A 22076-nucleotide genomic window follows, 5' to 3' on the forward strand; every position below is an offset into this window, starting at 1 on the left:
TTATTTTTATCCCTTGAAAGTTCCCACGCATCGGGGGAGGAGAAGCGATTAATTTTGAAAAATGCATCAATGCAATAGGGCAGAGGACCTATAGTTTGAGGTGAGTTTAGATTGATTTCATCCCAATGGATTATTTGCAAAAATATAATTATTAATTTATTTGAGAAAATACATTAAAAAGGTAATTATATAAATCTAAGTATTATATCATTTCTCCCTAATTATTTTTATATCTTAAACCCTAAAATTTACTTAGAGATTTATCCCATGATTATCCCCATACATAATTATAGGATATATCCCTTTTGATTAATTGAAAGAAAAAAAATCTAACTATTTTGATTTGAGAAAGTAGACCCATAGTGATAGTATATATATATATATATATATATATATATATATATATATATAGTTATTTTAACAAATATATAGTGATATTATATATATGTTTGTTCCTTGATTTATCCCTTGTTTTTGTCCCTTGATTTATCCCTTGTTTTTAACCCTAAAAATTGTTATAGAATTTTATCCCATTTAATTATTTGCAAAAATATAATTATTAATTTATTTAAAAAAGTAAATTAAAATGCTAATTATATAAGCCCAAGTATTATGTTCATTACCCCTAATTTTTTATCCCTAAAACCCTAAAAATATATCCATATTTATTGTCCCAAAAATTATCCCAAAGTTATACGTAAATTACCCCATAGTTATCCCATAAATTTGTATCCCTTAAAATCTTAAGGTTTTATCTCATAACCTTATCCCATATTATCCCTAAAACTATCCTATTTAACTATTCCATGAATTAACCCTAATTCAAAATTGGTTAATATCCCATAAATAATCACATTTTTATCCCTTATATTATTAACCCATTAAAAATCCCTAATTTTGACATGCATAATTATTCTTGAATTAATCTTCAATCATATTTTATATTTTAAGTCCATGTTTATCATAATTATCTAAGTAATTACTTAATTAATTTTTATTATTCATTTGTTAAATTAATCCCTAAATATTATTCTAATTTATTTAAATTATAACCCTAATTATAAATTATTAATGTAAATGTTAATTAACCCTAACCATCTCAATTAATCCTAACTAAATATATCTTTTGTATTTTTAACCAAAACTAAATTAATTAATCGATAAATTAAAACCTATTTATGTGTTATTTATATTTTCAATTTTAAATACGTGAGTTAAGATAATATTGTCATTTATTTCTTTTCTTTGATTTAAAATAGATTTAAAAAGTTTATAAAAAAAATTATTATTTTATTTGAAATGATTTAATCAAAATTATTATCGTTTCTTTAATATTTATTTTAGTGGAGATATGTACAAAATCAATCAATTATTAAAATATGATGAAACTTGATTGTTTGTAAAAGTAATTTTTCTTTATGAAATTTTCATATGTGATTAGAATAATGCTAATTGCCAAGTTAATAACTAAATATAAAAAAAATCAGTATTCATGTATTACACAACAAACAAGATAATACTTTAAATAATTATACGGTATGAGACAACCAATCTACGGGAAGGAGATTGTCCCCGATGATAAGATTCTTCATTTACTTTTCCTTACTCTTCACACTTTTGACCTTCTCGTTATTTCCCTTATTTTTCTCTCACCTTTTCAAAAAGATCGGCGATAATGGTGGAGGTTTAGGGTTTTTGTGTTCTTGTTCTTCAATGTGAAGAGAAAGAACTTTTAGGGACCGAGTTTGTAAATTGTGGATGAGAAAAAATGTAGAACATATGTAATATTTATAGATAAAATTACGTTAAAAAAATTAAATGAAATTGATTGTTTAGGAAAGATTTCATTTAACTTGATTCTACATATTTCTTAGAGCCCAAGCTAATGAATATGGATGGTATATGGGGGTAGACAGTGCAAGTGTTCTTACTTTCAACGATCTGGGTGAAGCTTTTGTGAAGAAGTACAAGTATAATGTGGACATGACGCCTGATAGAGACCAGCGTAGGCCTATGTCTCATAAGGATAAGGATACATTTAAAGAGTATGCTCAGAGGTGGAGGGAACCATTAAAAGAAAAAGAGATGACGAAGATTTTCCTAAAGACCCTGAGTTCGTTTTATTACGAACGTATGATTGCCAGTGCCCCCAGTGACTTTACCAAAATGGTAAACATGGGGATGAGGTTAGAGGAAGGGGTCCGTGAAGGACGTCAGTCTAAGGAAGAAGTGTCATCCGTAAGAAGTATGGATGTGGTTTTGCCAAAAGGAATGACTGGGAGGAGGCCTCATGTCAAAAGAAGTTCTCAACCGTGTCAGCATCAACATCAAGTTTCATCAGTAATTCCAGTATTTTCCAACAATTCCAACAATCAATCAGTTCCAATTCATCAACAACAACGTCAACAACAACCGCAACATAGAACCAACTACAACAACAACAATAATAACTAGCAAAGCTTCGAGAGGAAGAAGATCTCCTTTGACCCTATTCCTATGTCATATGCAGAATTGTATCCATCTTTGGTTCTCAAGAACCTATTCCAACCAAGAAATCCACCTCAAATTCCTGAGCCACTGCCATGGTGGTTCAAACCTGAACTCGGTTGTGCCTTTCACCAAAAGGAGCCCCTGGCCATGACATTGAGAACTGCTCTTCATTGAAATATGAGGTACAAAAGCTCGTGAAAAGTGGGATGGTGTCCTTTGAGGACCGCGCGCCGAATGTGAAAGCCAATTCGTTGCCAGCTCATGGTAATGCTTCAGTCAACATGGTAGATGGTTGTCCTGGAGAGTATAAGGTTTATGATGTTCGCCATATCAGACAGTCTTTGGTTGCAATTCATAAAGATATCTGTTTGGTCAGTGATTGTGAACATGACCATGATGGTTGTGTGATATGAAGGATGAACCCTCGAGGATGTGTCATTGTCAAGAAGGATATTCAGAGATTGATGGATGAAAGGCTTATCCAAAATTGTTATTCAAGGGAAATAGATGATATCAATGTAATTATTCCTGTGTTCAAGACCCCTGAGCGGGTAGTAATTCAATTTGATAGTAGTAGTAGCAACATCATCAATAGATCGGTATCGTCGTTAGTAATACGGTTAGCGGGCCCTGTCCCGTATGCATCCGATAAAGCTGTTCCTTATCAGTATAATTCCATAATGGTGGAGAATGGTCAAGATGGTTCTGTTTCCTGTGGAAAATTCGGTGGTGAATATAACTGATATTGCAAAGGTGACCCGTAGTGGTCGTGTCTTCGGTCCGGTCTTTCTGAAGGAGGTAGAGGATGTTTCAATCAGTAAGAAGGTGGATATGTCAATGATGAACCCAATTAGTGCTCCAATGTGTTAGTCTGGTGAATCCAGCAAACTGAAGACTAATGATGACGATGAGGTATTGATATTAATCAAGAGGAGCGAGTTTAATGTGATGGAGCAGCTGCTCCAAACTCCGTCAAAGATTCCAGTGTTGTCTCTACTGATGAATTTTGATGCACACAGAGAACCATTGCAAAAAGTATTAGAGCAAGCCTATGTCGAGCACGATGTTACTGTGGATCAGTTCGACCATATTGTTGCCAATATCACTTTTTGCATTAATCTGAGCTTTTGTGATGAAGAACTTCCTAAGGAAGGTAGAAATCACAACCTAACATTCCATATTTCAATGAACTCTAAGGAGGATGCACTGTCCAACATATTGGTCGATACTGGTTCGTCTCTGAACGTGCTTCTGAAATCAACTATGTCTAGACAATCCTACCAAGGTGCCCCGATGTGGTATAGTGGCGTAATTGTCAAAGCATTTGATGGTTCTCACAAGACCGTCATTGGAGAAGTAGACGTTCCAGTCAAGATAGGTCCGAGTGATAATCATATTACTTTCCAAGTAATGGATATCCACCCGGCCTATAGTTGTTTATTGGGAAGGCCGTGGATTCATGAAGCTGGAGCTGTAACATCTACTCTGCACCAAAAGCTTAAATTCGTGAAGAATGGCAAGCTTGTTGTTGTTGGTGGAAAGAAAGCGCTTTTAGTAAGCCATCGGTCATCCTTTTCTTATGTAGAAGTTGAGGAGGAGGTTGGTGAATGAGAATGGCGATCCAAAATGCAACAGAATTTAAAATTTCTCCTTTAGTGATCCTTACGAATAGGCATGATCAGTGATAGAATCGTTACCTCTTGTGACGATTGAAACCTTTGATGCAGATCTACGGAGCGATCACGAATGTTGAACGATGACAACGCCTCTACTCAGTCCACACGAACTGATTCCTTCAATCTTAGTGCTAATGCTACGAATGAAGGCTTTGAGTGAGTAAGTGAGAGAGAGAGAGAGAGAGAGAGAGATAGAAACGAAAAATGCAACTGCACAAATGCTTCTACACAAAGGTTCTATTTATAGAACCACTTGTGTGAGATATAAGTTAATAAGCCCACTTAAGTGTATGTGGCCCATATCTTATAATATGCCAAAATCACTTAAGCGCGTGGTACCTTACCATATTTCGTATTCTACTTAAGTACACCGTACCTTACGATGTTATATAATTCACTTAAGTGCACCGTACCTTACGGTGTTCCTTAGTTACTCTATCTCTCATCAATCCGTCCTTTGTGTGTGACCCTGTAGGTTTTCGCGGCATTGACAATTATATTAAATCACATATTTAACATAATAAGCAGTGAGCGGTATCTAGCAACACATCATTACTACCCAAGACACGAAAATGTCATGTGATCTGACAAATCCTTTTGTGATAATACTTATGTGTATAATTACCCTTTTACCCTTATGTCTATAGTGAACACAAGGCATAGACCGTGTCATCCTTGTCCAGTTCAATATTGGGCCCATAGACATTTATCCTGTTATGCAGGATGGGCAAATTCCATCTAGGTCACTCATGTCCCTTAGCATGCTTCGTGGAGTACCCATCAACTGTCTTTATGGTCATCCAGTTACGGACAATGTTTGATCAGCAATAAGGCACTTGACTCTACATCTAGGGTCCATAGTGGTTTCAGGTCGAAGGGTGGTATACACCATTATCACCATGAGAATAACTTATGACACTTTGCATAACATTCTATATAGTATTCTCATAGCGGGTCAATCCAATATAAATATTACTCTTAATATTCATACCTATGTTTAAGACTTGATAACTCTTTATCCATGATCCATGAGATGTGATCATCAGTCTATGTACATAATAGTCTTCATGCTTTAATGTTATCCCACTTCACAACAAAGCTCGACTACGGATACTTTAAGAATAGTGTCCTTACGTTTAATGTGATCTCACGATTAAGTCACACTTAATACATTAAACGGACTAGCTATTCTAGGGACTTTATTAAATAAACATAATAAAGAAAAAGTCTTTTATTATTAATAAATAATTCGATACAAGTACCAAAAGTATTGGCCTCTAGGCTTACACCAACAATCACCCACTAGCACTAGAGCCAATCAGGCATACCTCTAATGCCCATAGATCTAGTATGGCCATCATGCTTCTGTAGCGCAAGAGGCTTTGTCAGTGGGTCAGCAATATTGTCAAGTGTAGGTACTCTGTATATTTTCATATCTCATCTATCTATTATCTCTTGAATGAGTTGATAACACTTAAGTATGTGTTTGGATTGTTGGTGAGATCTAGGTTCCTTAGCTTGTGCGATAGCACCATTGTTATCACAATAGAGACCAATGGGATCCACAATGCTAGGAACCACGCCAAGTTCACTAATGAACTTTTTGATCCAAACAACTTCCTTTGCTGCACTTGATGCAGCAATATACTCGGCCTCGGTTGTAGAATCAGCAACTGTATCTTGCTCTGAACTTTTCCTGCTCACAGCGCCACCGTGTAAGCAAAACACATAACCAGATTGCGATCTAAAGTCATCCTTATCTTTCTGGAAGCCAGCATCGGCGTATCCAATTATAGCCAGCTCTTCCTGACCTCCATATATCAAGAATGAGTCCTTAGTCCTTCTCAAATACTTAAGGATATTCTTGACATCTACCCAATGAGCATCACCAAGATCAGATTGGTACCTCCTCGTTGCACTTAAAGCATACGAGACATCTGATCGAGTACATATCATGGCATACATGATAGATCCTATTGCAGATGCATATGGAATCTTATTCATGTGATCCCTTTCTTCCTTAATTGAAGGGGATTGTGTTGTTGATAAACACAGGCCATGTTGCATAGGTATGAATCCTTTCTTGGAATCATGCATATTAAAGCGTCTCAGCACTTTGTCTATGTATGTTCTCTGACTTAGACCAAGCAGTTTTTGTGATCTATCTCTATAGACTCTAATTCCTAATATATAGGCTGCTTCACCTAGGTCCTTCATAGAAAAGCATTTCCCCAACCAAGACTTTACTTGTTGCAGGGTATGGACATCGTTTCCAATGAGTAATATGTCATCTACATATAATACCAGGAAAACGATCATGCTCCCACTAACCTTCTTGTAGACACTAGGCTCATCTTCGTTCTTGATGAATCCATATTGTTTTACTGTTTCATCAAAACGAAGATTCCAACTTCTGGAAGCTCGCTTCAATCCATAGATTGATCTTTGTAACTTACATATCTTTTGGGCTTCTTCTGGTATGTCAAATCCTTCAGGTTGTGTCATGTACACATCCTCAAGAAGATTCCCATTAAGGAAAGCAGTTTTGACATCCATCTACCATATTTCATAATCATGATATGCAGCGATAGCAAGTAAAATCCAAACAGATTTAAGCATTGCAACTGGTGAAAAGGTTTCATCATAGTCAACCCCATGAATTTGTTTATATCCTTTTGCAACCAGTCTTGCCTTATGGGTATGTACCTTACCATCCATGTCAGTCTTCTTTTTGAAGACCCACTTGCATCCTATAGGTTTAACTCCTACAGGAGGTTCTACCAAGATCCAAACCTGGTTTGTGTACATGGAATCCATTTCTGATTTCATGGCTTCTAGCCACTTCTCAGACTCGGAACCAGTTATGGCCTCTTGGTAGGTCACAGGCTCATCTTGATCCATGAGTAATACATCACCTTGATCAGTTATGAGATATCCATATCTCTCAGGTAGGTGACATATCCTGCCTGACCTACGCTGGTCTTGTTCTACTTGAGCAGGTTGCTCTTCCACAACTACTTGTGTTTCCTGCTCTAATTCCTCCATAGGTGTATCAATGCTTTGTGATTCTTGAATTTCTTCAAGCTCTACTTTCCTCCCACTGATTCCTTTGGAAATAAAACCCTTTTCTAGGAAAACTCCAGTTCGAGCGACAAAAACTTTGCCCTCAAAAGGATTGTAGAAGTAATACCCTCTTGTTTCTTTAGGATACCCCACAAATAGGCATTTGTCAGATTTGGGCTCAAGCTTAGTTGAAATTGTCGTTTCACATAAAATTCGCAATCCCAAATCTTCATGTAAGACATATGTGGTTTCTTACCACTCCATATCTCATATGGTGTCTTCTCAACCTTTTTGAATGGAACACAGTTAAGTGTGTAAGCTACTGTCAATAGTGCATATCCCCAAAAGGAGTTTGGAAGATTGGCGTGACGCATCATGGATCGGACCATGTCTAACAGGGTTCGAATTCTTCTCTCAGATACACCATTCCATTGGGGTGTTCCAGGAGGAGTAAGTTGGGATAGGATCCCACACTCTTTCAAATGGTCATCAAACTCTAGGCTTAAATACTCACCACCTCAATCTGATCGAAAAGTTTTAATATTTTTACCTAGTTGGTTTTGTACTTCATTCTTGAGTTCCTTGAACTTATCAAAGGACTCTGATTTGTGTTTCATTAAATACACATAACCATATCTACTGAGATCATCAGTAAATGTGATGAAGTACTGAAAACCTCTTCTGGCTAGTATGTTCAGTGGTCCACATACATCGGTATGTATGAGGGCCAAAAGATCATTAGCTCTTTCACCTTTTCCTGTGAATGGAGACTTTTGTCATCTTTCTAATTAAACAAGATCTGCATGTCTCATATGATTCATAATCAAAAGAGTCCAAGAGTCCATCTTTATGGAGTTTGGAAATGCATTTTTCATTTATGTGGCCTAATCGACAATGCTAAAGGTAAGCTGGATTTAACTCATTAGGTTTCATCCTTTTTAGCCCCCGAAGTTGAAGTCTCTACTCCATTCTTCATATCTTCCAGGTACTTTGGGCAGTTTCTCTTCCAGTGTCCGGTCTTACCGCAAAGGAAGCAGGTGCCTACCTTTGCTATGCCTCCACTAGGCTTCAAAGCAGCAACAGTGGGTCTGGGTTTGGCAACTTCCTTGCCTTTCCCTTTATCACCCTGCTTGGTGGGTCTTTTGTTCTGTTTCTTTCCTTTTCCGAACATCAGAATGGACTTGCCTTTTGACTTCAGATTCTGCTCAGCAGTTCTTAACATGGCTAGCAGTTCAGGAAGAGATTTGTCCATATCATTCATATTGAAATTTAGGACAAATTAACTGAATCTATCTGGCAACGATTGCAAGATCAAATCAGTCGCAAGTTCCTTTCCGAGCAGAAAACCCAACCTTTCAAGGTTTTCCACATACCCAATCATCTTGAGCACATGGGGACCTACAGGGGATCCCTCAGCTAACTTGCCTTGAAAAAGGGCTTTTGAAACTTCAAACCTTTCATGCCTTGCTTGCTCTTGATATAGCATCTTCAGGTGTTCGATCATATTGAACGCTGCCATGTTCTCATGTTGCTTTTGCAACTCTGAGTTCATGGTAGCTAGCATGAGACAAGCAGTTTCATTGGAATCATCGACATGCTTCTTATAAGCATCTCTTTCTGCCTTAGGTGCAGAACTAGGAGGTTCCTCTTCAGGAACAGATTTCTCCAAGACATACAGCTTTCTATCATGTTTGAGGATAATCCTCAGATTTCGGTGCCAATCTAGAAAATTTGTCCCAGACAATTTTTCCTTGTCAACGATTAATCGCAAAATGTTGTTAGAGGTGTTTGTTGTCATGGTAATCTACATAAACTTAATGAAAATATAAGTATCAATAACATATTTAATTAGGCCTTTAATTAAATATGCTCCCACTATTTTACTCAAAATAAATGACCCTCATCATTTGATTTGGAAAATCCCGTTGGAAGATTTTCTAGTGGGTCGAGATCCATATTTCACTTTGTTCTAAGTCTGCGTAGGCGGATTACACAAAACTAGGTTATTTAGGTAGGAACTCCTTCCAATTGTATCTAATACAACTCTCGAATATTTTAGTTGGGTGAATAACTCCTTATTCCAATCCATCAAATGGATCATTTCCAACTCTTGCTTCTAAACACATATAATCTTATTATAATTAGTTTAGTTAAGTTTGACCCATTGTTTTAGCAATTGGATATTACAATTATCCCATCGCACCTTACTAATATAGAACATGCACCTCGCGTAGGCGAAACCTACATTATCCGATACTAGTCTTGATGAGTGCTAAAACTTGGAAAGCATAAACTTAATATTTAATTTGAGGGAATTGCAATTGTTCTGATCTCACCGGCTTATTTATCATATAAATTGTCTCTCACATGCATCAACATACATTCACATGCATCAACATACATAATGAAACAGTTATGGCCCCTAGCGCAATTGTTCTCCCAAGCCAATGAGAGAACCTAAGCTAACCTAATAACGATCTAAGCTTCTCCAAGCAAGATCTTCAAGGTTGTCCTCCTTTGATATTGAATTCTTCTCTTTCTTCATAACATTACATTACAGAAGAAACTCGTTTTACATACGAGGGAGTGAGATGAGAAAAGAAGTTACATTAAGAGATTAAAAGGAGAGGCACGACACGCAGGTCGTATTTTAAAATCCCAAAACAAAATAAAGGAAAACTAAGGCCATAACCGATCACCACAAGACAATAATAATAAACACATTATTATTATTAATTTTAATTCTTTTAATTAATTAAAACCAAATTAAATTTCGGCGACCGATCACACAATGCAGAGTTAGCCGGGGGGTCCGCTGCCCGGTCAGCGGGAACAGGGTTTTAATGAACAATTCATTTGAAAACGACGTCGTTTTTGCATCCACACAACTCTTGCGCAGTCACAAAACAGAAAGGCCGAGAATTCTGACTCTGTGAATGTGACGACCGTCACAAAGCATGTTACAACCGTCACGTCCAGCTTGTTACGATCGTCACAGCCCATGACGAACGTCACGCGGCCAAAATCAGTGCTTTTGAAACAGTCAACAGACGTGATCCAACAAGCCCTCAATTCACAACTCTTTGACATCACAACACTTGTGTCGTCACTAACCCTAATGCACCAATTTCAGACCGTCAAACACACCTCGATTGTTGATTCAGTATGATTGATCAATAGGTCATTGCTTCACCATATTAATGTCGGATTCCGAAGCAAATGACCATTGATCGCTCAAAGGAAAACAACCATCAAGTGTTTGAATGAACGAAATAGAAACAGTGTATCATATATACCGTATTTTGCATTAGGATTATTTATATCATATATATAACTTGATCGATCTCAATTGCGTAACCTATGGACGATTGATGTATCGCTGCTTCACCATACTAATGTCGGATTCCGAAGCATAGTCAACATCAATCATCCAAATCATACACACATAATGCCAAATTTAATTACTCGTTTATTATTTGATTCATTCTATCTTTTAATCATATTAATACATAAATTAAACAGGTATCAGATGCATGGTTCCGTAAGTGGCTCTGATACCACTAAAGGAGAATGGCGATCCAAAACGCAGCGGAATTTAAACTTTCTCCTTTAGTGATCCTTACGAATGGGCATGATCAGTGATAGAATCGTTACCTCTTGTGACGATTGAAACCTTTGATGCAGATCTACGGAGCGATCACGAACGTTGAACGATGACAACGCCTCTACTCAGTCCACATGAACGGATTCCTTCAATCTCAGTGCTAGCTCCTACGAATGAAGGCTTTGAGTGAGAGAGAGAGAGAGAGAGAGAGAGAGAGAGAGAGAGAGAGAGAGATGCAACTGTACAAATGCTTATGCATAAGGCTTCTATTTATAGAACCACTTGTGTGGGATATAAGCTAAAAAGCCCACTTAAGTGTATGTGGCCCATATCTTATAATATGCCAAAATCACTTAAGCGCGTGGTACCTTACCATATTTCGTATTCTATTTAAGTACACTATACCTTACGATGTTATATAATTCACTTAAGTGCACCGTACCTTACGGTGTTCCTTAGTTACTCTATCTCTCATCAATCCGTCCTTTGTGTGTGACCCTGTAGGTTTTCGCGGCATTGGCAATTATATTAAATCACGTATTTAACATAATAAACAGTGAACGGTATCTAGCAACACATCACTGCTACCCAAGACACGAAAATGTCATGTTATCTGACAAATCCTTTTATGATAATACTTATGTGTACAATTGCCCTTTTGCCCTTATGTCTATATTAAACATAAGGCATAGACCGTGTCATCCTTGTCCAGTTCAATATTGGGCCCATAGACATTTATCCTGTTACGTAGGATGGGCAAATTTCATCTAGGTCACTCATGTCCCTTAGCATGCTTCGTGGAGTACCCATCAACTGTCTTTATGGTCATCCAGTTACGGTTAATGTTTGATCAACAATAAGGCACTTGACCCTACATCTAGGGTCCATAGTGGTTTCAGGTCGAAGGGTGGTATACACCATTATCACCATGAGATTAACTTATGACACTTTGCATAACATTCTATATAGTATTCTCATAGCGGGTCAATCCAGTATAAATATTACTCTTAATATTCATACCTATGTTTAAGACTTGATAACTCCTTATCCATGATCCATGAGATGTGATCATCAGTCTATGTACATAATAGTCTTCATGCTTTAATCTTATCCCACTTCACAACAAAGCTCGACTACGGATACTTTAAGAATAGTGTCCTTATGTTTAATGTGATCTCATGATTAAGTCACACTTGATACATTAAACGGACTAGCTATTCTAGGGACTTTATTAAACAAACATAATAAAGAAAAAGCCTTTTATTATTAATAAGTAATTCGATACAAGTACCAAAAGTATTGGCCTCTAGGGCTTACACCAACAGTTGAAGCTCTGTTCAAAGCCTTGTCTATTGCTGAAGTGAAGAAAGTTGGGGCATCCATGTCTTCTTTCAAGGATGCTCAAAAAGCTATTAAGGTTGGTTGCACTGATCAGTGGGGTCGCATGGTAGAAATTATTGAGAACAAGAATAAGGCCGGATTGGGATTTCAACAAGGGCCATTCAATGTCAAAGATGAAGAAGTGCAATCGAGTTTCCGTAGTGGAGTGTTCATTCATGGTAATGAGCAACACTCAGCTGCTGTGATCGAGGATGGTGATGAGGAAAATGTAGATTTCGCCAACTTTGTGATGCACAACAAGACTTACAACAATTGGGTTGCTGTTGATGTTCCTATTATTATTCACCGCTCTAAGTAATTTGTTTTCATATTTTAAGAAAAATCCTTCTCCTATGCCTAAGGAAGAAGTGAACATTGTTAGGCATTTCGATTATCATTAATAAAAAGCAATTCTATTCATCCATATCTATGATGTTTTATTTTTACTTTTTTGCCTTTTTGAAAATGGTAATCACAAAAAACATAAATAAATAAATAATTGTCCATCTGCATAATATTTGGTCACAATTCACTTCTCTAAAAATAAAATATCAAATTATTATGCAGGTTGGTTCCAATCCCATTGAATATAATGATCTTACTCCCTCTCCAAACTTTGATTTCCCTTTGTTTGAGGCTGAGGAAGAGACTGATGATGAAGAAGTATCTGATGAATTATCTCGTCTACTTGAGCATGAGGAAAAGGCCATTCAGCCGTTCGAAGAACAAATTGAGCTAGTCAACTTGGATTCCGAAGATGATGTGAAGGAAGTCAAGATTGGGTCTCGATTATGTCCAGAGGTTAAGAAGGGGTTAATTGATCTTCTTCGAGAGTATTCAGATGTGTTTGCTTGGTCCTATCAAGACATGCCTGGTTTGGATTCTGAGATTGTGGAGCATAGATTACTATTGAAGCCAGAATGCCCGCCAGTCAAGCAGAAGTTAAGGAGAACTCATCCTGATATGGTAGTGAAGATCAAAGAAGAAGTGCATAAATAGATTGATGTTGGTTTTCTTGTTACCGCTGAGTATCCGCAGTAGGTGGCTAATATTGTGTCTGTTCCGAAGAAGGACGGAAAAGTCCGTATGTGTGTCGATTATAGATATTTGAACAAAGCCAGTCCAAAAGATGATTTCCCTTGGCCACACATTGATATGTTGGTAGACAATACAACCAAATTCAAAGTCTTTTCGTTTATGGACGGATTTTCTGGTTATAATCAAATCAAGATGGCACCCGAAGATATGGAGAAGACCACATTCATTATGCCCTAGGGAACATTCTATTATAGAGTGATGCCTTTCGGCTTAAAGAATGCAGGTGCAACATACTAGATAGCTATGACTACTCTTTTTCATGATATGATGCATAAAGAGATCGAAGTCTATGTTGATGATATGATTACCAAATCAAGTGATGAAGAAAAACATATAAAGATTATACGAGGAGGATTTCAACTTTCTTTACAAAGGTTGAGTTTCATCATATCCCTTAAGATGAAAACCGGATGGCAGATGCTCTTGCAACGTTGGCTTCAATGATTGTGGTGAAATTATGGAATGAAGTTCCCAATTTGACTGTGATGCGTCTTGATAGGCCAGCTCATATATTTACTATAGAAGAGGTCAAAGATGAAAAGCCATGGTATATTGATATTAAGTGCTTTCTCCAAAGTCAGATCTACCCGCCTGGGGCATCTTTCAAAGATAAGAAGACTTTGAGAAGGTTAGCTGGCAATTTCTACCTGAACGGTGATGTGCTTTACAAGAGAAATTTTGATATGGTTCTGCTCAGATGCGTGGATAGAGACGAAGCAGACTTATTGATGACTGAAGTCCATGAAGGTTCCTTTGGTACTCATTTCAATGGACATGTTATGGCTAAGAAGATGTTGAGAGCAGGTTACTAATGGCTGACAATGGAATCTGACTGTTGCAAGTTTGTAAAGAAATGCCACAAGTGTCAAATTTATGCAGATAAAATTCATGTTCCTTCGACACTGTTGAATGTCATTTCCTCTCCATGGCCTTTCTCCATGTGGGAAATTGATATGATTGGCATGATTGAGCCTAAAGCTTCAAACAGACACCCTTTTATTTTAGTGGCTATTGACTACTTCACAAAGTGGGTTGAAGCGGCATCGTATTCGAATGTAACCAAGCAAGTTGTTGTGAGGTTTATTAAGAATTAAATTATATGTCGTTATGGTGTGCCAAGTAAGACCATTACTGATAATGGATTTAACTTGAACAATAATATGATGGAAGCTCTTTGCAAAGAATTCAAGATTGCACATCATAATTCTTCTCCCTACAGACCCAAGATGAATGGGGTTGTTAAAGCTGCAAATAAGAACATTAAGAAGATCATTCATAAAATGGTTGTGACTTAGAAATATTGGCATGAGATGCTCTCATTTGCTTTGATTACCGTAAATCCGTTTGCACTTTAACAAGGACAACCCCTTTCTCACTTGTTTATGGTATGGAAGTTGTGCTCCCCGTGGAGGTTGAGATCCCATCACTGTGTGTGCTGATGGAACCCAAGTTGACTGAAGTTGAATGGTGTCAGACAAGATATGATCAACTGAATTTGATTGAAGAAAAGAGGTTGACTGCCATGTGCCAAGGTCAGTTATACCAGCAGAGAATGAAGAAAGCATTTGATAAGAAGGTCAGGCCTCGTGTAATCAGTGAAGGTGGCCTTGTGCTCAAGAAGATTCTATCATTTAAACCAGATGCTAGGGGATAATGGACTCCTAATTATGAAGGCACAAATGTTGCTAAGAGAGCCTTTTCATGCGGTGCTTTGATTCTTAAAAACTATGGATGGTGAAGAGTTCATACGTCATATAAATGCTGATGCAGTCAAGAAATACTTCGCGTAAAAAGAAAAGGACAACTCGCTAAGGTGAAAACCCGAAAGAGCGGCTTAGGCAAAAAATGAGCATCTCGGTGGATTGAAAACCCGAAAGGGAGATCCAGGAAAAAATTATAGACATAAAACAGAAAATTTATCCCGGTAGATTGAGTGCCCCACCTTGGGGCAATCTACTCTAAAATTAGGGATTATGGTCAGTAACTGCATTGGATTGCTCTCCAGTCTAGAGAGTAGTTTTGAGCAAGACATTCAACTCTGATTCATCATCCTCAACTAAAGCCAAGAGCACCGTGGATATTGAAGTTGGTAGAAGGATTAGTGATCATTGTATTCAATGTAGCCCTTTTCCATGTAAATTACCATTTTTTAACTTTTGTAAAGATCTGTGGAGTCTTGTCATTTACAGTCTACCATTCTATTAAATAAAGTCGAGCTTTTTATCCAATTATTTCTACTCTTATTTATTTTTTCAGCTAAAAAGAATTGAATTTTTATGATGATAATTTTGAAATTTTGAAATAACAAAAATCATTTTTCTTAAATTAGTAAAAGTAATTACTTTTAAAAGCAATCGATTTCAGTAAGGAGTGTCAACAGCAGTCTGAGAACATTTGAGTCCTAAAGTGCGAAGCATTGTTGGTCTTCCCCAAACGGTTGGTTTGGTAATCTTTTCCTCCCCAACGGCAAGTCAGTCTCCCTAGTTGAGTTGTAGGCTCGCATCAATTCGCATGTACGCAACACCGAGTTTTTTTTCCCGTAAGTCCCCAGCGGAGTTCACTCCTGATCCCCGCCAGCACTGATTCTTGAGCAGTTTTTTTTGGTCCTCTGGAAGGTTGTCTCCCATTTGGTATGGTGTTGACCTAAAATTCCCCGCAGAGTTGACAGTTCAGATCCTCAACAGATCCTTTTCTTCTTCCCCTGCGAGGATTTAGATATTCGGAGATGGATGATTGATGTTCATCCCTAGCTTTTTCTCCAGTCGGTGCTTTCATCCTGTCGAGATTAGCCGAGTGTTATAGCGATGATTCAAACCAGTGACATTTGTATCCTTTGTGATTGCTTTGTCAGCATAATCATCAATCATATATATATATATATATATATATATATATATATATATATATATATATATATATATATGTGTGTGTGTGTGTGTGTGTGTGTGTGTGTGTGTGTGTGTGTGTATATATACACACACACATTCATACATCAGATATGTCATTATGCATTGTTGTTGCATTCGATTCCTTATGTTTCTGATCCTCTGCCATGGTGATATTATTTCTCCATACATATTTGGTGCCTTTGTCCTCCCTCAATTATAGAGTATCAGCCCCTTAAGCAAAAAGAATTTAACCTTTCCCATTCCCCACTGAGTTATTTCCTCATGGATGATTATTATTTTAGTTTCCACCCCAGTTAATTGTCTAGATGGAACCATTCCCCCCTTAGTTATATCCTCATCAGGTCGACTCTTTGTTTGACCGTTTCTTTCTAGCTCTTACCTAGAACAATGCTTTTGGCCCCCGAAAGTTTATTACCCAGTAACTGTAGCGGTAAATTCATGATCATCAAGCTATGGATAAGCTAGAGATAAAATAACAAGAGTTGCCACCGCGCTTTTATTGTTTCCAAGGGAAAAGAGAAAAAGTACGAACAAAACCCAAAAAGTAAGAAGTTTTCAAATCAAAACTAATAAAAAGTCAAAGATTACAGGTAAGAGGGTTGGTTACACAGAGGGAAGGTGTTAGCACCCCAAGTGTCCTAGGTACTCCTAGGGAGCCCTTTTTGTATGCATATGTACTTGGTATAAAGTGATGTTTACAAACAAATAGAATGGGGGGATGAGAAAAGAATTCATTAATTATATTTTTGTGTATGACAAGACCTTCGGAATTGTGCCTACGTACCAACATAAAAATGAGGGATCAAAACCTCGTAGTTCGTGATACAAATTTCAAAATGGATGCATTGCTTTTAACAAAAATTAAGTTTGAAAGGCACAAAGGCCTAAAAATGGTTTGAATGAGTTAGTTATTTTTGGCTTTTTGAAAGTTTAAGTCAAGTATAGTTAAGTTTAATTACAAATTTGATTTAAGAAAAGAAGTTTGAAACTGCAATGGCATAATGCCAAAGTTTTTATCTTTTTTGCAAAAGTGGTCAAAGTTTAGAACAAAATAAGTTCAATCAAAGAAGGTTTTTGAAGAAAAAAAAGAGGGAGAGATTTTGAAATTAAAGAAGTGGGGAGAAGATGAAGAGACTATCCTATGTACAAAATTAAAAGTTTAGAGTTGAAAAGATCTGACCAAATGGGTAGCAATCCAATAGACAACAATGTCTACAGAAACCTCAAATTCCCTTGGACTTTTAGAGCCAAGCAACACACAAATGCACAATTATATTATCTTGAATAGTAAGGCATCAAATAAATATGGCCACGTCCAAGCTTATCCATTCCATGATCTTCCTCAATGTAGCCCATGTAACAAATGAGTTCCATAAGTCACAGGTTCAAAATAACAGCTTCATAATGATCATGTTGCAGATGAGCTTAGAGAGATCTTGAATAATGTGTCAGATGAAGTTTCAAATTGTAAGCACATGGTCTCTCAATAAGTTGGCATTATCCAAGTCCTTTAGCATAGGAGGGTTGCCTAGATTCTAAGTCCATTTGTCCAATATCAAGCCAACAGTCCACACAAAAGTTTTTTAGGGTTTTTGTTGTTATTATGTACATTAATGGTCAAAGACCACACAAACCAACAAAGTATACACAAATAAAACATATCACATAATATGATCCAAATGGACAAAGTGAAAATTGCATTAATATAAACAATTAGAGTGATATGAACAATGGCAAATGTATAAAAGCTAGAATTAAATGGCATTAAAGTAAATGGCTCAAAATTAAAAGTTAGTAATTAATAGGTTAGAAGTTAGTATTGTTTTGCTTTTGCTTTTCCTTTTAAGACATTCTTTGGAGAACACTCAACCCACTTATCACAAGCATTGATACTTGAACCAAGACATCTTCCAAAGGAAGGAAAAAAGGCCAAGTTTCCACACAATACCATGAAAGATGAGAGACTTACAATCTTACTAACTAGAATGCTTATGCCTTTTATGTCACAAATTTAGCGCTATGTTAAGCAATCGTAATTGGACTTATGTGGAAGTCACAACTATCTGAGGTCGGGCAATATAATTTTGGTGTTAATGCATGTTAGAGACATAGTATTATGAACTATGCTCATGGAACATACCACACACAAAAAGAATATGCAAAAGGTGTGGCCAAATCTCATCCATATTCATGTTAATTTTTCAATAAACTAGCCTTAGGATTTTGAGATATCATAGGCCAAATGGAATGAATGAATGAAGAAGGGGAATAAGATGAAGTCGGAAGGGAATGGATGAAATCACAAATTGATCAAAGGAGGAATTTTACTAAATTAATATCATTCATTCATTTTGGGAGATGGAATGTACATTCCATCAATCCCCTAAATCCAATGATATTAACTCAACAAAGTCAAATCAACTTTGACCAAGGCCCAACAACAATAGTCAAACACCAACAAGTCATCACAATTGGTCAATCAAATTATTTGGCATTTAATCAAATTAAAAATACTAAAATAAGGCATTTAAATTTAATATGGTTTGTCCAATTCCTAAAACCTCATCAAAACACCAAAGAAATTTCATAATTTTTGGATATTTAAAAGTATTTTTAAACAATTAAAAACAAATTCAAAATCAATTAAATCATGAAAAATATTAATAATGATCCAAAAAATAATTTTAATTCAGAATATGAAAGAGGAAATTATTTTTAAATTTTTGGTGGAACTCTCATATTTTTTGGATCAATATTTAAATTAATATGAATTAAAGAAAATAAAAGGATTAAAATGAAAATTAAATGATCAGAAAAAACGTGGACCACTTGATCTCCCTCATTAAATGAGGTGGCAGATCAAGTGGTCGCAAGCGCGCAATCCACGATACGCCTGAGTCAGCGCGCCACAGGAAAGGTAATTTAAACCAACACACGAGATTATTTTGTTTCAAAAGGATCATGTGACTCTGAACATGCCAACTCACCACCGGAGCTACAACTCCGGTCTCCTTCTCAAGCGAGACTCGCCGGACTGGTTCAGTCATAACCATCACCAAAATAAAAAAGAAGGACATGATTTCAAAGTAAAAATGGAACTAAGCATGAATTTGACCTCAATTTATCCTAACTCCAAGTATATTGAGAGATACATGGAGTTGAAATTTGAGGTACATGAATTGAGTTGCTTCGATTTGGCCTCAAAGCAACTCAATCTTCTTTCCTACATTGGTAGGACTTCAGACAACCAAAGAATCAAGAGAATTGAGCAAGATTGAGAGAGAATCGAAGAGATTAAAATATCTGGAAAATACCTTCAATATAGGTCTGAATTCAGCTGTTCTTGCCTTGGTTCGTGCTTGATCTCACTCCAAATGCTTGTAGAAGAAGAATGGAATGCACGAAAGGTCTTGGATCCCTGGAGTTTTGAATCTCAAAACAGTGAGAATTCAAACTCAATTTCAAGTGAAACTCTTAGGATTATCCTTTGGAATGAGAGGGTTAGAGGTTTGGGATCAAAGCTGACGCGAATGTGTGTGAAATTCTAAGCATATGGAGCTCTATTTATAGCCAATTCAATTGATATGTGCACACTTGAAGTGAACTTCCAAAATTAGCAATGTGTGATGCATGAGTGCTTGGGCGTGTACAGGCCCATGAAATCACTCCATCTGATCCATAATTGAGTGCAAGCAAGGCTGAAGTCATGTTGGAATGCTAGGCAATTGTGCATGGATGTTTAAAGTTCAATCTTGCCAAATGAAGAAACCATGTTCAAGCTATGCGCAGCCTATTCATTTCTTGTCCAAAATGGATGAACTTGGACTTTTTGGAAAGGTTAGATCAAGAGGAATAACTTTCATGTTCAACACTTTTCTATTTGGATCTTGAAATTTGAATAATTTTGAGGTGGAAGTTTGGAAATTTCAACATGTTGAAAATTTTCTAAGTGTCAAAACATATGTCTCAATATTCCATCTTGCTTAATTTTTTATGTGAGCTTCAAATGAGAAAGGTGTCTTTATAAAAGTTGTAGCTATTTCAAAGAAATAAAAAATGGTCACCAATTTCATGTCATTTGGATTTGAAATGATAGAGTTATGCATTTTTGAAGTTTGGAAAAGTCACTTGATTAATGGTATATGTCAAAAGTGACCTATAATGTAACCTCATATCACATGCTCAAAAAAGTTGAATTAGCTCTCACTCCAAACATAAAAGTTGAAGTAGACATATTGAATTTGATTATGAAACTTATAAATATTTCATCTCATAAAAATTTAGCAAGTTATGGCCTTGGGAAGTTTACTTTCAAATTAGGGTTTAGACAAAATGACCTGTAATGTTTCAACATAGAAAATGCTTTTCCAAGCAAAATTAGATCTAGGTATAAACATGAAAGTTGTTTGTAATGTAATTTAGAGTAAGTTTGACCTTGGAATAATTTTCATATGGTGAAAATTGTAGGAGATAGGGTCTACGGAGACCCAGTTTTGATCAGATGAATTCATTTGGCCAACCACCATCAACCAACTTGTTAATCTTCAATTCTCTTGACTTTATTGGCTCATGGTAGATCATATATGCATAAGATGATGAATTGGTAAGTTCCCCTTGAGAAATTTGATCAATTGGTTAGATATCTTGTTGGATAAGTTACTCAAGATACCCAGTCAAACTAGGGTTTCCAAGGCAAATCACCCTCAAACTCTTGAAGAAAACTTGATCAATATAACATGTAAAAAGGATTGGGACTCATATATGATGCTAATAATCATTCTTGTATCAATCCATGTTTGTGATCTTTGTCTTGAGGGTCTCAAACCCTAGATATGAACTTGATAGATTAATGGAGATCATGCCCTACCTACAAAAGAGTTAAGCAAATGCAAACACATATTTTTGGTATTTTCGTTAGTAAAATGATAATATAAAAGTATGATACAATCACATAGTGTGTGGTGATCTCTCCCTAAACAAACCCAATGAAAAAGGGGTAAGGAGGATGTCAAAGTATGATCCCAATGCTAATGCATATGATGGAATTGCATGAGGGATCTTAGGGTCAAAATTGGGGTCTTACAGTAACTGGTAGTATTCTTTTCAATTTGTAAGCACCTTACTCTTACCCAATACCCAGTAATAGTAATCTACTTCCTATTATTTCTTTCCCCAGTGGATTCTTTTTACGTTTCCCCAGGTAGTATATCCTTGATATGTTCATCCTAACTGATGACAGATATTCTTCCCTTTGAGTCTATCCTTGATCTGTTCATATTAACCGATGATAAATAGTCTCTCTTTGCAGTTTTCTACCCAATAAAAAGGTAGTTATAATACCTATTTCATTCCCCAAAGAGTTAATCCTTGATATGTTCATCCTAACCGATGACAGGTTTTCTCCTCTCTTTGATCTTCTACCCAGTAATCGATAGTTGTAAATCCTACTTTTCTCTCTGAGTATATCCTTGATATATTCATCCTAATCGGTGACGGATACTCTCTCTGCGGTATTCTATCCAGTAACTGGTAGATATAATTCCTACTTTTTCCCGGCAGTCTATCCTTGATATGTTCATCTTAACCAATGACGGATATTCTTCCCTTGAGTCTATCCTTGATATGTTCACTTTAACCAGTGACGGATATTCTCTTTCTTTGGTCTTCTGCCCAATAACCGGTAGTTGTAAATCCTATTTGATATTTTCCCTAGTTGGTTGTTCTTACCTAGTAACCGGTAACAAGCATACCTCCCTTTCCTCAACAAGTCATCCTTGATATGTTTACCCTAATCGGTAACGAATGTCTCTTAGACAGAGTACATTATCTTCCTACCCAATAAATGGTAATAGATAA

Source organism: Lathyrus oleraceus, chromosome 4 (genome assembly GCF_024323335.1).
Source record: "Lathyrus oleraceus cultivar Zhongwan6 chromosome 4, CAAS_Psat_ZW6_1.0, whole genome shotgun sequence".
Classification (NCBI taxonomy): Eukaryota; Viridiplantae; Streptophyta; class Magnoliopsida; order Fabales; family Fabaceae; genus Lathyrus; species Lathyrus oleraceus.